The following is a 14,729-nucleotide window of genomic DNA, read 5'->3' as shown; positions in this document are numbered from 1 at the left end:
CATGCATTGATGAAAATGAAGGATTAATAGAACAACTCATTTTTACAAATGTATAGACATTGTAATATTTTTAAATGTTTAAATCTGTATTTTTAATAGATATTAAATAGTTATATGATTTTTTTTCTTTTTTAATTTTTTGGAAAATTTATAATCTGTATTTAAATAAGTAATAAATATTACTGACACAGGTATTTACATAATAATATTATAAAACAACACATGAAGATAAACAAAAGACGAGGGAAGTCTTCCAGCGATGAAACCCTCTGATAATTAATAATTTAAATTTATTTTAATAGGTCATGGCATCAACACCTCTTAAGGCGGCACAGTGGGTTATCGGAAAGAGTATGTGATAATAGATGGTAGACTTAAGGGTTAGTATGGTGCAAGGCCGTAACTGAAAAATAATTGGGGGTGGGGGGGCAACATTTTTTTAAAATATAAATGCTGAACATTCTTAGTCAATAAACTATATTTACTATTAAAATATTTCTATTATTAAAAATTTCGGGGGGGGGGGGGCGGACCCCTTAGAACCCCCTTCAGATACGGGCCTGGTATGGTGTTGTAGTTTAGGATGAAACTTATAAAAATGTATTTTAGATAGTTGGTCAACTATTGCAATTTTTAAATCTTTGTGGAAGGTTTCATTTGTTACCAATTATTATGATTTATATAACTAGGGAATGAATTTAAATGCAAATTGCATTTTTATCTGAATGTCCGTTCATTTCATACATCAAGAAATTAAAAAATATAATTTGTATTTTGTATTTTTTGACATTTTTATATTTTTAAGTCATTTTTACATAAGAATTGATAAAATTCGATAAAAATTAAGCAGCATCTGATTATACAGTGCTATTATGAAACACAAGGGTAGTATAACGAATGTATCTATCTAAATTGTACATTCATTTTTTGGAAATAATTTTCAAAATAAAAAGAAGATAGGAGAACTAGAAGATAATGAAAACGATACGAATAATTAATACGTAAGAATAACAATTTATATAATTAAACAATTTTTTTCAATCTTAAAAATAATTTTAAGAGTATTTGTTTAGTGCATTAAAAAAAATTCTGTTAAGAGTGCATTAAATCGTACTTTTTTAAGGCATTTTTCTTGTTTTTAGAACATTTAAATCCGTTCCCTATTTATAACTTAAAGTAATGACTTTATAATCATTACGTAGAGTAATTACTTATTGGTCTTATTTAAAGTTACATATTTTATTACTAGTTTATTAGTATTACTAGTTTTAGCCGTTTTAATTATCAATTTTTTTTTAAATAGGTATCTCAATATTCTTTAAATTAAAATACATATTTTTTATAACATAATATTGAGTTGTTATTAACTATTATTTTTCCTTATTAATTGTTTTAAAATAAAATCCAAGACAAAATCTTTAACTGGAACTATTTTTAATTATAAACCAATAGGTAGTATATACCTAATCTGTTTATGTTCATACTTCACTATGTTAAAAATTTGGTATTGATAATTTATAATTAAGAGAATATTAGCGTTACAAGTTATAACTTATAACACAGGTATATTTTAACATCTGTTTTTATTATACATACATATTTTTAGCAACAACAACTGAGCGTTTAGCTGATACAATTATAAAATTATTTACTTTTATATTTGTGTCAACAAACAAGTCAGATTATCAGCTGACTGCTGACACTTGACAGAGTTCTATTTCATTAATAAAATGTTTGTTCTTTGCTTTTGTTGTATATAATGTATATGCTGGCATGCAGCCAATATCTATTCTGAGGGACAGAATGTAAATCGTATTAGTAATTCGTACTACTAAGTAATAGTGTAATTAACACTCATAGGCACAAATATTATTTGAAATTTGAGGAAGTTTGGGAGGGGCTCAATTCTATACTAGATTTTCAATGTATTATGTAGTAAAATCATTAGTTATTTTGGGGGCTATGCCCCAGCCCCCCTATTTGCGCCTATGTGTACACTGTACACCCATAGCCGTACCTTAAAAAAATGTCAAGGGGGGGAGGGTCCAACATTTTTTTTAAATATAGATACTGAAATTTTATAGTCAATAAATTATATTTACTAAATGTGGCTACTTTTAAAAATGTCGGAGGAAGTCCGGTCCCCTTAGAGTTTAGATCCTCCTACAGATACGGCCTTGTGTACACTGTACAGTGTACATTTAATTTTGTACTTGGTCTTTGTGTTTTATTCTCACACAACACCTGTCATATTTCGACCAAACAGGCAAACAACGACTGAAGTCAGTCCATGATAGGATATCTTGTATTTGGAGTTTGTCATTTTAATATGATGCCAATATTGATATTTTATTGATACCATAACCATTGGTATCTAATATCTATTTAGTATACCATACCAATTATATATCAGCGTTATCTCTGTTCAATGCTTACGTACAATTTCACAATGTATACACATTACAAAACACTAGTACACTACAATACTACATATATGATAAGTAGGTAAAAAATTATTAGATTTCCAACTTTGAAATGATATCAAATTGGATTGAATGCCATCAAGTTCATGCTTTTGAGAAGAAATTACCCGTGTTTTAAAAAATAATCAGGAAAAATAAACAAAAAATCAAGAAAAACGGGGATTTTTTACGCAAAATCAGTTTTTTTACAAAATGTTTGGTTAACTCAAAAAAGAATAACCACAGATAGAGGTACACATTCATATGTACACAAAATGTTAAAATTAGTGTTTTATATACATGATACAATTTTCAAAATATTTTGACTATTTTCGAGCTATTTATACTTTATAGTCTTATGGGCATAACTGCATGAGGAATTATAGGTTTCTTATATTATTATCGTCAAAAATAAATTTTTCTCTAGGTTAAAAATCTTGAAAATTTAATACAAAGTTCCTTAAAAGTTTTAATCCTAAGTATTTAAAAATATCAATGATAAATAGGCATGGTTTTTTTTTTAAACCTTTGAAGTTAAAATTCTTACAAAATTACGAAAAATTATTTTGTAGTTACCAATTTAAAAGTATCCTAAATTTGGATGAAATTACACATACTCGTATAACCATTTTAAACGAAGAATAACGATATGTTAGTTTCTTTGTTATAATACTAAAAACATATTATTCGTTAGGACTTACAACATTTATGTGTATTATAAATTTTAGTAATTTTACCTATAGATACGCGGCCACTGAGTACGCAATGACAAATAACATATTCACATTCAATTGTAAGCTATGAATATTACCTATTTATATCATAAACCTATCCACATTTCGCACTGTTTCACGGTGTAAATAAATGTATACTATTATAATAATAAAATATTAATAATATTTATAAATGCAATACAGTTTTCTGCAAAAACTAAATTATCCTACGGTAATTTTAATATATATAGTAAAATAAATTACTTTAATAGCAATATCAAATATCATACATATCATGAAACTACTTGTATTTAGTGATATAGGTTGACAGACAATCTCCGGTGTTTCCTTTCAGAATCGTTTTTCTTATACTATGACATTATAGCATTAAATTCAAATTTAAGTATAACTACTAAAACACGTTCATTACAGTGAACAATTTAATACCTATACCTATACATTATAGCTGAGCGGTACCCACTTTCCCACTTATTTTATTTAATAGTTTTAATTTCTCACGAATTTATTGTATTTGACATTTTGACAATAAATGAATACCATTAATTATAAATGCTATTAGTATTATTTAATTAGTATTTATAACTATTAACCAATGCTAAACGATTTGTAATTATTATAAAATGTATAATTGTGTAAGTATAATTGCAGTTTATTATAATATTGAAATTAATTTTATCAATTTAAACATGAAACTATTTGTATACATATACATATCCTCATCCTGTGTTTATAGGTATTCATCTAATTTATTCCTATTAGTATTAAATTGAATGCATAACTAGCGATAGTTGAATTTTTGTAAGGGTTATATAGGCTTAGAACCATTATAGGTAAAGTTTTTTAAGAGTTTCCATAGGCGTATATTTTGTCATATACGTGGTAGTTAAACATTTTTGTCTTATCCATTAGCGTAAACAGGCATTTTTAGACCCCTAGGGATCGTCTGCGGACCACAGTTTGGGAAACGCCGAGTCTTAGTGACTTAGTGTAAACGAATTTGAAAACGACAATTATACAACTCTTGCGCATAGTTGTGGTTTACTATTGGTTTAGTCAAGTTGTTTATATCAAGCATTGGTTTGTTTTTCGATGAAGTTTATATTATTATTTTCTACATAATATCATAATATTATGGTATATAATTTCCAAAAATTGTTGATTTTTTTAACTGCTAACTATATAGGTTACTGAATTTTATTACTATAAATGTCTATATATAATTATTTGCTGGAGCAAAGTTCTAGAAAATATAATACAAGATCCCACATAACTTTTTTATATCTGTAGAAAAATATGTAGGCACAACTTTTTTTATATGTATTTGAAGTCAAATTTTGACAAAATTCTTAAAAAATAATAAACAATTGCAAACTATTTTGTGGTTAGAAATTCATAAGAACTTAAGTTTTGAAAAATTAATACGCGTTTCCTTAAGTAGTTTATGTTGAAACCATACAATTTAAAAAATTTAAAATTATTTTTATATAGACGTTTTTAATTTCAAATTTGGACGAAATTACTTATTAAACGATAAATAATGAGTGGGAATTTAAAAATGTTTATATAAATTATACTATTTAACTTTTATGAATTTTACTAATCGCAATCACATTTTTAATTTATTTTAAGATATTATCTATGTGTTATGTGAATCTATTTTTACTGTTTTATGGTATTAACAGAAAAATGTTTTTACATTTTCAGTTATATAAATTGATATGATATGATAAAAATATATTTGATTATAATAAATAAAATATACTAATAATATAAAAAAAATATGAATGCTAAATTTTCGGAAAAAATTATACATCAACTTATCGTAATACTAAAAGTAAAATAAACTACTTTTTAATTAGTATACCAAGAAATATATCTGGCAATATAGGCTGACAGACTGTTTCCGCCCAGCATTGTTTTTCCTAATGATATTTCGTTGAATTAAAATTTAACACACCCATAATAATGACCCACTCGACACCTAATATATAATTATACGCCATACGGAGTAGGTTGATTATTTTTTTTGCATAAAAATGTGTTAGAATTTGGAAAATTAAGTAGAGAAACTCAATAATATTTAAAATTAATAATTAAAAACTTTTCTTCAAGTGTACAGTTATATAATTCAGAACATAATATATATTATAAATTATAACTATTATAGGTACCTACCTTACCTTTTATAACTTTGGTAGTCTTTATTCGATATTAGAGTATTGTATAAGTTTTTTGAAATTATTGTTATATCATAAATAGAAATTAGAATTTTAACGATACACTTATAAATTGATAAATCAATGAGTTTGAAAAATAATTAGCTACCGGAATTTTAGCTAACTTTTTTTATCTTACTCAATTTTTGTCGTTACACTCATATGTAATTATTTATAGGTAGGTTTATAAGTTTATTAAGTACCTATAATCTATATCTATACTTAACAGGTACCTATAAACTAATGATAAGAATATTATATTCAGATGGAGATGGACCCAGTACCCACCTAAAACAGTAAGACCAATGATTTTTAGAGTGGACATAATTAAAGGGTGAATGAGAGACGAGACATGACAATTAGGTAAAAACTATTAAAATCCCATAAATTATGTCTGGTATATATGTTACACTATTAGGGACTTGGGTATTTTAAAAATATTTCTACATGAAAAAACTTTAAATATATTGTGTTAAAAAAACATATTTTCACATTCCACACAAAATGACAACAACATTTAAGGTACATTTTCTTCCCACTTTTTTCAGACTTATCACATGACAACTTATATGTAGTTGGTGAAGTAAAAATGTGTATGTTGTAGTTTCATTAAAAAAAAAAAAAACATTTTAAAGAGTGTTTTGTACTTGCATATACATATACATGTTACCTCTATCTTCACAGCCTACACGTGGAATATAATATATCATGTATGTATATCAATATTGGATTCTCATTACCTATATTATAAGTCCTATAGAATAAAGTGATTTAAATAGTTAATATCAAACGATATACCGACAAACCAAATTAATTATTAACTAATTAAAATGTATTGTGACCAATTTTTTTCGGTAAAAATAATCATTATAAATCGTTACAATAATTAAAATTAAAAAAGGGAGGGCAATTGGGTATTGTTCTGCTGTTTAGTAGAGATGGTGAGTAGGTCACTATAATAGACGTGTTAAATTTGAATGCAATGACAGGTATCATTGTATACGAAAAACGATTCTGAACGGAGAAAATTTGTCTGTTTAGGATAATTACTAATTAGTAGGATATATTATATTATTATTAGTTATTAGTTATTACCTATATTTAAATTGTAATATATCGTTATTTTACGCGATTTTCTAATAAATCAATTTCATATATATGCTCATAAAATGTTTTCTATATAAACGCTATAACTTTTTTTTACAGTTATTTGAAGAAAAAATTACGGAGAACCTTATGTTGGGTTTATAAACTTAAGTATAAATTAAAAAATTGTTATAAATTTTCAACTTCAAAATTCCTTGCAAATTTTCGCGATTTTGACATATTTCGTAAACATTTGAGCTTAAACAGTGTTATTCATAGTCATATATTGGACCTGGTTTAACAATGGTTTAATAGTAGTTTAATCGGAATTTTAACCTGTTGACATTTCATACCACACCTAATAGTAAGTAATTACTACATTTTCAAATTCAAATAACTCGTCTTAAAATAAACATAGTAAAAAAAATTCTTCGCGTTTATATTATCATCTATAAGTTTGATAATATTATGTAAATTGGATCTAATATTAACTAAGTATAAATAAACTATAGTAAGAATCCAGTACATATAGATTTGCTTAATCCAATTTTAACAATTATCGAGTACTAGCTACATTTTACAAAATATGTTATCCTCAGTCTACTATTTCGTATTCATATAGTCATATAATGTAAGCGTATAGACATCGACGTGCGCAGACTTTGTTCATATGATATGCGGCTAATGAAATCTGTATCCCAAAAATATAAATATCTTTTATTAAATGCTTAATGTTCAACATTTAATACAAGGATCCTTGTAAAAAGTTCAAAGTAAAACCAAGAAATTTAAAATATATAGGTATAGGTACACCGTTAACTAAACTGTGTTATAAAACACAGTTATTTTTAGACATTTTAATTTCAAATTTTGATAAAATTTAGGTATTTAAACGAAGAATAACAATGTTAGTTATTTCATTATAATTCTAAAATAATATTTTAATAATATTCGTGGTGACTAGAAACTTTTACGTTTATTATATGTATATATACGCTATGTGATTACGTGAAATAAGCTGAAAATTTCGACTTACTTATTTTTATTTTATTCTATAACATTATTAGTAATAACTTATTACTATAATATACTCAAAGACATTTTTAAAATATTTAAATTAATTTTAAACTATTGCATATATTTTATAACACGAACCTATTCACACCGTTTTACGGTTAGGCGTTATTGATTCATAAGTTCATAGTGATAATATTAATGATGTAAATAACATATCTTATTATAGTAATTAAATATTAATAAAATTAAATAAATCTATTGTAATACTAATATAGTAAAATAAATTACTTTAATAGCAATATTAAAAAATATAACTTGAAATATAGGTATACTTAATATGATATAGGCTGTCAGGCAATCTTTGCTTGAAATCGTGTTTTGCGTGTATTGATACCTACTGATATTGATATATCATCAAATTTAAATTTACCATACGACATCTATATACTGTACGGCAGAGCAGTACCCACTTTCCCACCTTAAACCTTTTTATATGTATATTTTCAATAAATTATACTTATTCGGTATATAAAATTACAGAGTAGGGCAGTGGGCCAACCATGGGACAAAGACGTTTTATGATAAGTCTGTGTGTTGCCATTGACCTATATGCGGCTATATTACATAGGTACTCTGCACAGTTAACACACATAAAATTGAAAGTGTTATAAAATAATGAAACCACTAAAATTCTAACTTTGTTAAATTAAATTTTTTATTTGTAATTGATCACAAATGACTATTTTACTTGTCATTTTCAATCGTCAATCCTATCCATTAATAATGTAAATATTTTGTATTATATTTCTATTTTAAAATGATTAATTAATATTAAAAGAAAATTCAAATATACCACCTGCATTTGTTTATTGTCCAATTTAAATTTAAATTTAATAATATTTTATTTTAAATATTGAAGCAGTTATATAGTGAATAAACTATTTTCGAAATTAAATAATTCATAGTATATTATATTAATAAATAATTAATTTTGTTTAAAATGCGTATATACGTCAAGTTTTCATTATAAAATGAAAAATATTTATACTATTATTATTTTTAAGTATTGCCTAGTTCTTTAGTTAAATGTTCTAATTTACAAGTTATGTACTGTGAAATCTCTTGAATTGTTGAATTTGAACTTATATAGAGAAATCGAAAATCAGATTTAGATAAACCTGAACCTATATGTAGCTATATCGGTATTTCAACCAGTTTTAACCTTATTGTCATGTTAGCAAAAAAAAAAAAACAATACCTAAATTAATACAGTAAAGTTTCTCTTCCATAATTCCATACAGTTTTTATAATAATACGGATAATTTATACACCCTACTATAGGAGTGTATTACTTATATTGTTATGTATTATGTAGGTATACATCATATATTTATTTTTTATTATACCTATATTTCTAGTCATTTAAAATGAAAACGATGTCTTCTGTATAATATGATTAAATCAATAATAATAACAGTTTAGTATGTTTCTAAGGTAATATAATAAACCTGAAACATACATATATATTATTATAGTTAAGGTATAAATTGCAGGTATATATATTTTATATTAAATATTTATATAGGTGGGTACTTTACCAATTATAGTCCATCCAGTTTATCATGTCTAATTGGTATATAGTACTTCGATTTTTGTCAGTGACATTACAATATATTATAAATTAAAGTATAATTATATGATTTATAGACCGTGTTAGCAAAATAGTAAAAATATTGTATGTATTCATAGCTTTCCGATTTTTTTTTATTTTACGCGTAAGATTTAAAAATAAATTTATTCTTACAACGGTCCGTTCGGAATGATACATTATTATATAGGTAAGGTACGTACGTAATATGTAGGTATTATGTCCGTTAAAATATTATATATACGCAGTTTGTGTATTATAATTACGATGAGTACCTATATCGAGTATCAGAGCATGTGTGTGTGTGTATGGCGTGGGGAGGTTAATAGGATTTGTGGAAGAAGGTTGGAGGGAGGGGGTGTTAAGAAAAAAGAAATGAATAATATTAAAACTATATTATGTAGGTATACATAAATAATATTATCTAGCGGCGAAGACGAACAAGAAGCCGCTTGCCGCCGGCAAACTAACAGCAGCAGCCAGCAGGTCTCTTTTGTGCTTATATACCTACATAATATAATATTATAATTTTATGTGTATATATACATAATAATATTATACCTATACGGACGTATATATATTATCACAGTGTAACACCAGCGTACAACTACGCGTATTAGGTATACAGTGTGTATTATAAGTTTCACGGCAATCCCCACCCGGTCACCGTGCCTGGCCGCAGCGCCGCGCCACTATCGCAAATCTGGTTTCACCTGGTGCGCGCATGCGCCCGGCGGCCGGTTTTATCGTTACGGGCACCGCCGTCGACTGGTGCGTGACGTTTCGTACGTGTGACCGCCGTTGTACCGTATTTTTATTATTATTATTTTCTTCGTCGTCGCCGCCGCCGCCGCCGCCGTTCCCCTCCGTTTGTAATTTCGTTCGAAATCCACTGTCGCCGCCCGTGTGCGTGTCGCGTCGTATTGAAGCAGTAGAGTTGTATACGCAGTGCGCGTCTCGTCGTTATTATCAATAATCCGTGTGTTTGGTTCGTCCGTGCGTATTTTCCGAGTGTTATATTATCGTGTGGTTCGCGCGAAACACGACGAATACGTTCAAATCCGCCGCTGTCCCGACGATGTGCAGGTAAACAAGTGTCCGCGCGCGTGTCGCCTGTTGCGAGTGTCACATATGATCAATTATTATTAACAGCAAAATAATATAAACGCGACAGCTCTGAATCCGGGTGTTTCGCGAGTGACCGTGTTTTTTGTCTGTATCGGTGACGCTGTTTTCTTTCCTCCGGATCATGGCCCCAGGGGCCGTACGACCCGTTGTGTTGTCGTAGCCGCGGGCGTGTTGCGTGTAAGTGTGCGATCGAGATGATGACCGTCGACCGAAATCTCGCAGTACCCACCGCTACCGCCTGCAAACGCTGTTGATTGTCGGACACCTTGTGATAAAAAGTGAGTACGTACTCTACACACCTTACGCACATATTTGTGATAACCCGTCATCGTATACATATGTCCGTCCCCCCCACTCCGTGTTTACTATGCCCTTATTTGTCGCCAAAAGAAAAAAAAAAACCATAAATTCCGAACGGAAAAAGGCGGTTAGGTTTCGCGCATTTGAATTGTCGGCGGCGGTGGTGCTCCGTATTGTGTGTATGCTACCTGTGCGCCGCCGCCGCCGAGTTCACGTATAGATTGCGTGCAAAGATGGCTGCCGGACGGTGACCAGGTAACCTCTATTACTTTTTCTTCTTTATTTTTATCCGATCACGATCGACCACTGTTTGCGCGATTTCCAATCTATACGATAATTTTTAGCACATTTATCATGACATGTGCGGGTATCCGACTCTTCGGTTCGCGAACAGCCGTGTCCTGCGCAAACATTCCCAAGGCCTGGCTTGGAGGCCGTAATAATTTCTACCGATAGGTGCGTTTTTGGGAGGGGGGAGAGATAAGAAACACGATATCGGGAACGATACATAATAATAATATTATACCTACTTACATTATTATTATTATTCATAATCTTATGTCGAAATGTGGTATCTATTTATCGTTAATTTATCATTATTATTATTATTGTTTTGATTTTTTCCGCATTTCATTCCATAGTGTGAAATAGCCGTGCCACCGATCAACGCGAAAAATAAAATATATAATATTATGAATATTATGGATTACAGCCAATACGTGCGCGGTACTCCGTCTTGTCGTTGTCCTCCGGTGTCATATTTCATAAAATAATGTTGATGATCATTAAATATTAATGAATTAATGTTATAATATCTTCACAATGACACAATGTGTTCGGTTTTTGTTCTTTACGTAATTTTTGAAATTTTAATAAATTTAACGCGGGGAAACACTGATGATGACATTTAAATCATTATTATTGGTATAATTTATTGTCTAATAAATAAATAAATAAATCTATCACTAATCACAATAATAGTGTGCGAATTCAACTTATTATAACTTTAAGTCTTTAAATACATATTATATGCACGCGCGGTTTCTGTCATGAATTTCATTTTATACGGCACAGCCTTTCTTTAGAAATAAATAAAATTGTTAGGTTATTGTCGTAAAGGTCGAGTTATTTTGTGGCGGGTACGTTGACGTTTCGACAAAAGGTGGTTCCCCTTTTCGCCTTTGGATAATAAATATTGATACGAATATATATATATGATAATAATAAAAATAATGTAATACCAGAATCGCGACACAATCATGTTATAATATGATTAATTTAGTTTTCAATTCATCACAATAATAATATTATGTTATGATGTATATTAGGTATAATAAATGATAATCAAATTTTACACGGAACATTTTAAAATCATTAAATTGGCATCGTTGTTCGATTTTCCTTGTCGTGCGAATTTATTGTTCTCATACCTTACTTAAATATTAATATACATTAACCATAAACACGGTTCAATAAACTACATTTTATTTGCCAATAAATAAAAACTATTTCATTACTTATATTTAAAAATAATGTAACGTTTTTATGTCAAAAAAAGACGAAACACTAATAACAAAATAGTAGGTACATTTTTAGTGTTAAAATTTACTACTGCGGGTATGAAATAAATAACTTACTTCTAATTTAAATAACGTGATAAAATTTGATATGATAAAACTTTAAACGTAAGCTCGACAATACTCTATATTGCACTATATTTAAATCTAATACGCAGTCTTGGCATGCATTTTGAGTTAATAGATTATGATTTGTACTTTTTTTACCATCATATTAATAAATAATTATATATAACTATGTGTAATTAGATAAATTATTAGTATTATTTTAAGATGTTTACATTTATTACATTTTACCTATTATAAATTTAATAATACACATATATTATATATATAATATTAATAATTTGAGAATAGGCGTGTTAAATATAGAATAAAAATAAAATAAATATTAGATTAAAATAGTATAAAATACACTTATCTAAATAATATAAAATAATGTATACCTAATATAATACTAACATAAATATTGTTCGTACCAGTGTAACCCGTTATTGTAAGTGTTATCGTCAGTGTCATCATCTAGCATCAGATTCCGATAGAAGTACGTTTTATTAGGAGACTGTGCTAATTTCAAATTTGTAGGAAGTTAATTAAGAAATAAAGAGTTTTGGTATAGCCTTGCAAAAATTTTTGTTAATTGTCTAGGAAAGTTTTTTGTCATGAAAAATATCATCTATCATGATGATATTTTATATTTATTCCATTCTATAGCTTGATTTTCTACACAAATTCGGTGGAGATCGTCAATCTTTTTAATGCAACATTTTTTGTTGCATTATTGGTTGGATCATTGTTTAGTTTCCATATTTTAAACAAGGTAGTGATTTAGTTTAAAGAAAATTGGAGTTTTTGTATTGACGGTTCTATACGGAGTAGTTGTCTTGAGTAATGTCAGTCGTGTCGTGTTGTCAGTAAGCAATGCCAGTAGTTGAGTAGTGTTAGGGGTTTAAGTGATATTATAGTGATAGTATATTAAAGGGGGTTGGTCCTAATATGACTGATTCCTGAGGAAGTTCAGTTTCGCATTTATGGAATAATTCCATTCTCTTTTTTTTGTTCCTATTCTGACCTGGAACATTTGATTTGTTATAAAATATTGAATCATTCTGAATAAATAATTAGAAAGATCTCAGTTAGAGTTACATTATGTATAACAATATATAGGTAATTATTGTTTTTCAATATTTTTGTATTTAGTACGCCAGTACGCGTCCTACATTTTAATGAGCAAATAAGCAATACAACAAATCTAATGTTTAACGTGTTGCAATAAGCAATAATGCGTATTATGCGTTAAAATTTGCCAAAAATTATTCATACTTAACTTTTTTTCTCTACACATTATAAGTGACTAATATTAGATAATCTAATTTCTAGGTAATTTCAGAAAAAGTATGTAGTAACATTTTTGTTTTAAAAATGTGTTAAAAATCGTAATGCACGTTTTAGTTGTATTTTTTATTAATAGATTATAAATTATTTATTATTTAATACGTCTTTTTTTTTCAAGATTTTTTACTCATTTAACTGTAGGAAAATAAATTTTATTCTGAATTGACTATAACTGATCGGATAACATTTAAATTTAAGTACAATAATGTTATATACCAACATTTTTTCATGTGTTCTTTCTTAGTATATTTAATTAGTTTATTAAGTTATGCAGGAAGTCTTACTATTATTATATTTTTGATTCAACAGGTAAATACTTAGTTTATTCAGTTTCAAATACGTAGGTAATCAGTGATTATGTTCATATTTGTCATTCTAAAGTACATTCTTCAAGAGTTCATTGTACGTTCGTTAATGTTAATTTATCAAACATAGTATAAAAATAAAAAATAGGTACCTATCTATAATATTCCCTTGTTTTTTTTTTTAATATAGATTTCAGTGATTTCTGTTTACGATTATATATTTATAGCAAATATGTTTAGTTTAAAAATCCAGTTAATTTCCATTGCCAGATATCATGTGTATTACAAGAGTGTATGAGAAACATATGGGTATAAATATTGCGTGTGGAATGCACTTGAGTGTGTGGTAGGTGATAGTTTACTGGGGCACATTCTTTTCGGTGTAATAATATTATTACTCTTTACGTAATAAAAGTGTAATTCGTATACTATCTGACTATTTCATAATTCTTTTGCACTATTTAATATTTTAATGATACTTCTTTGATGAACTGTAATACAGGATGTTTATAGGTAAACATGTAATATTTTGTAGATTTGTAGATATTAATTTGATTATAAAATAATTAAATAATCTTGTTGGTAATAACTAATATTCAATGTCTTTGGTGTAAGATTTTAAATTTTAATACAGTTTTTGATTATATTCATGTTTTTATTGTAGGTATTAATGGTATGTGTATGTGTATAAGTAATTAGTTGTTCAAATGTTATAGGTCATAATCTCGTAAATCATAGGTCGGGTATATTATCATAATTGGTTTGAATTATATCTATCTAAATACCTAGTGTAAACAAAAATAATCCTAGTACAATATTTCAGTAGTATTTATTCGGAAATTGAAATAATTAATTCAGTGC

General features: G+C 27.7%; 1 protein-coding gene across 4 annotated transcripts in view; it reads left to right on the top strand.

Annotated features, from left to right (window-relative positions):
• The first annotated feature begins 9,922 nt into the window (after positions 1–9,922).
• Positions 9,923–14,729, top strand: part of LOC132917779 (afadin) — a 62,122-nt gene continuing 57,315 nt past the window's right edge. For 2 of the 4 annotated variants that reach the window (XM_060978671.1, XM_060978667.1), the window contains exon 1: positions 9,923–10,569. The gene's annotated coding sequence lies outside the window, so the exon portion shown is untranslated. Of the gene's footprint in view, positions 10,574–14,729 lie in introns of all 4 variants that reach the window. The other 2 variants (XM_060978668.1, XM_060978669.1) reach the window with 2 other exon arrangements.

This window comes from Rhopalosiphum padi, chromosome 1 (genome assembly GCF_020882245.1).
Source record: "Rhopalosiphum padi isolate XX-2018 chromosome 1, ASM2088224v1, whole genome shotgun sequence".
Taxonomy (NCBI): domain Eukaryota; kingdom Metazoa; phylum Arthropoda; class Insecta; order Hemiptera; family Aphididae; genus Rhopalosiphum; species Rhopalosiphum padi.
Note: the sequence above shows the minus strand (reverse complement) of the source record. Positions and strands in the feature narration are given on the sequence as shown.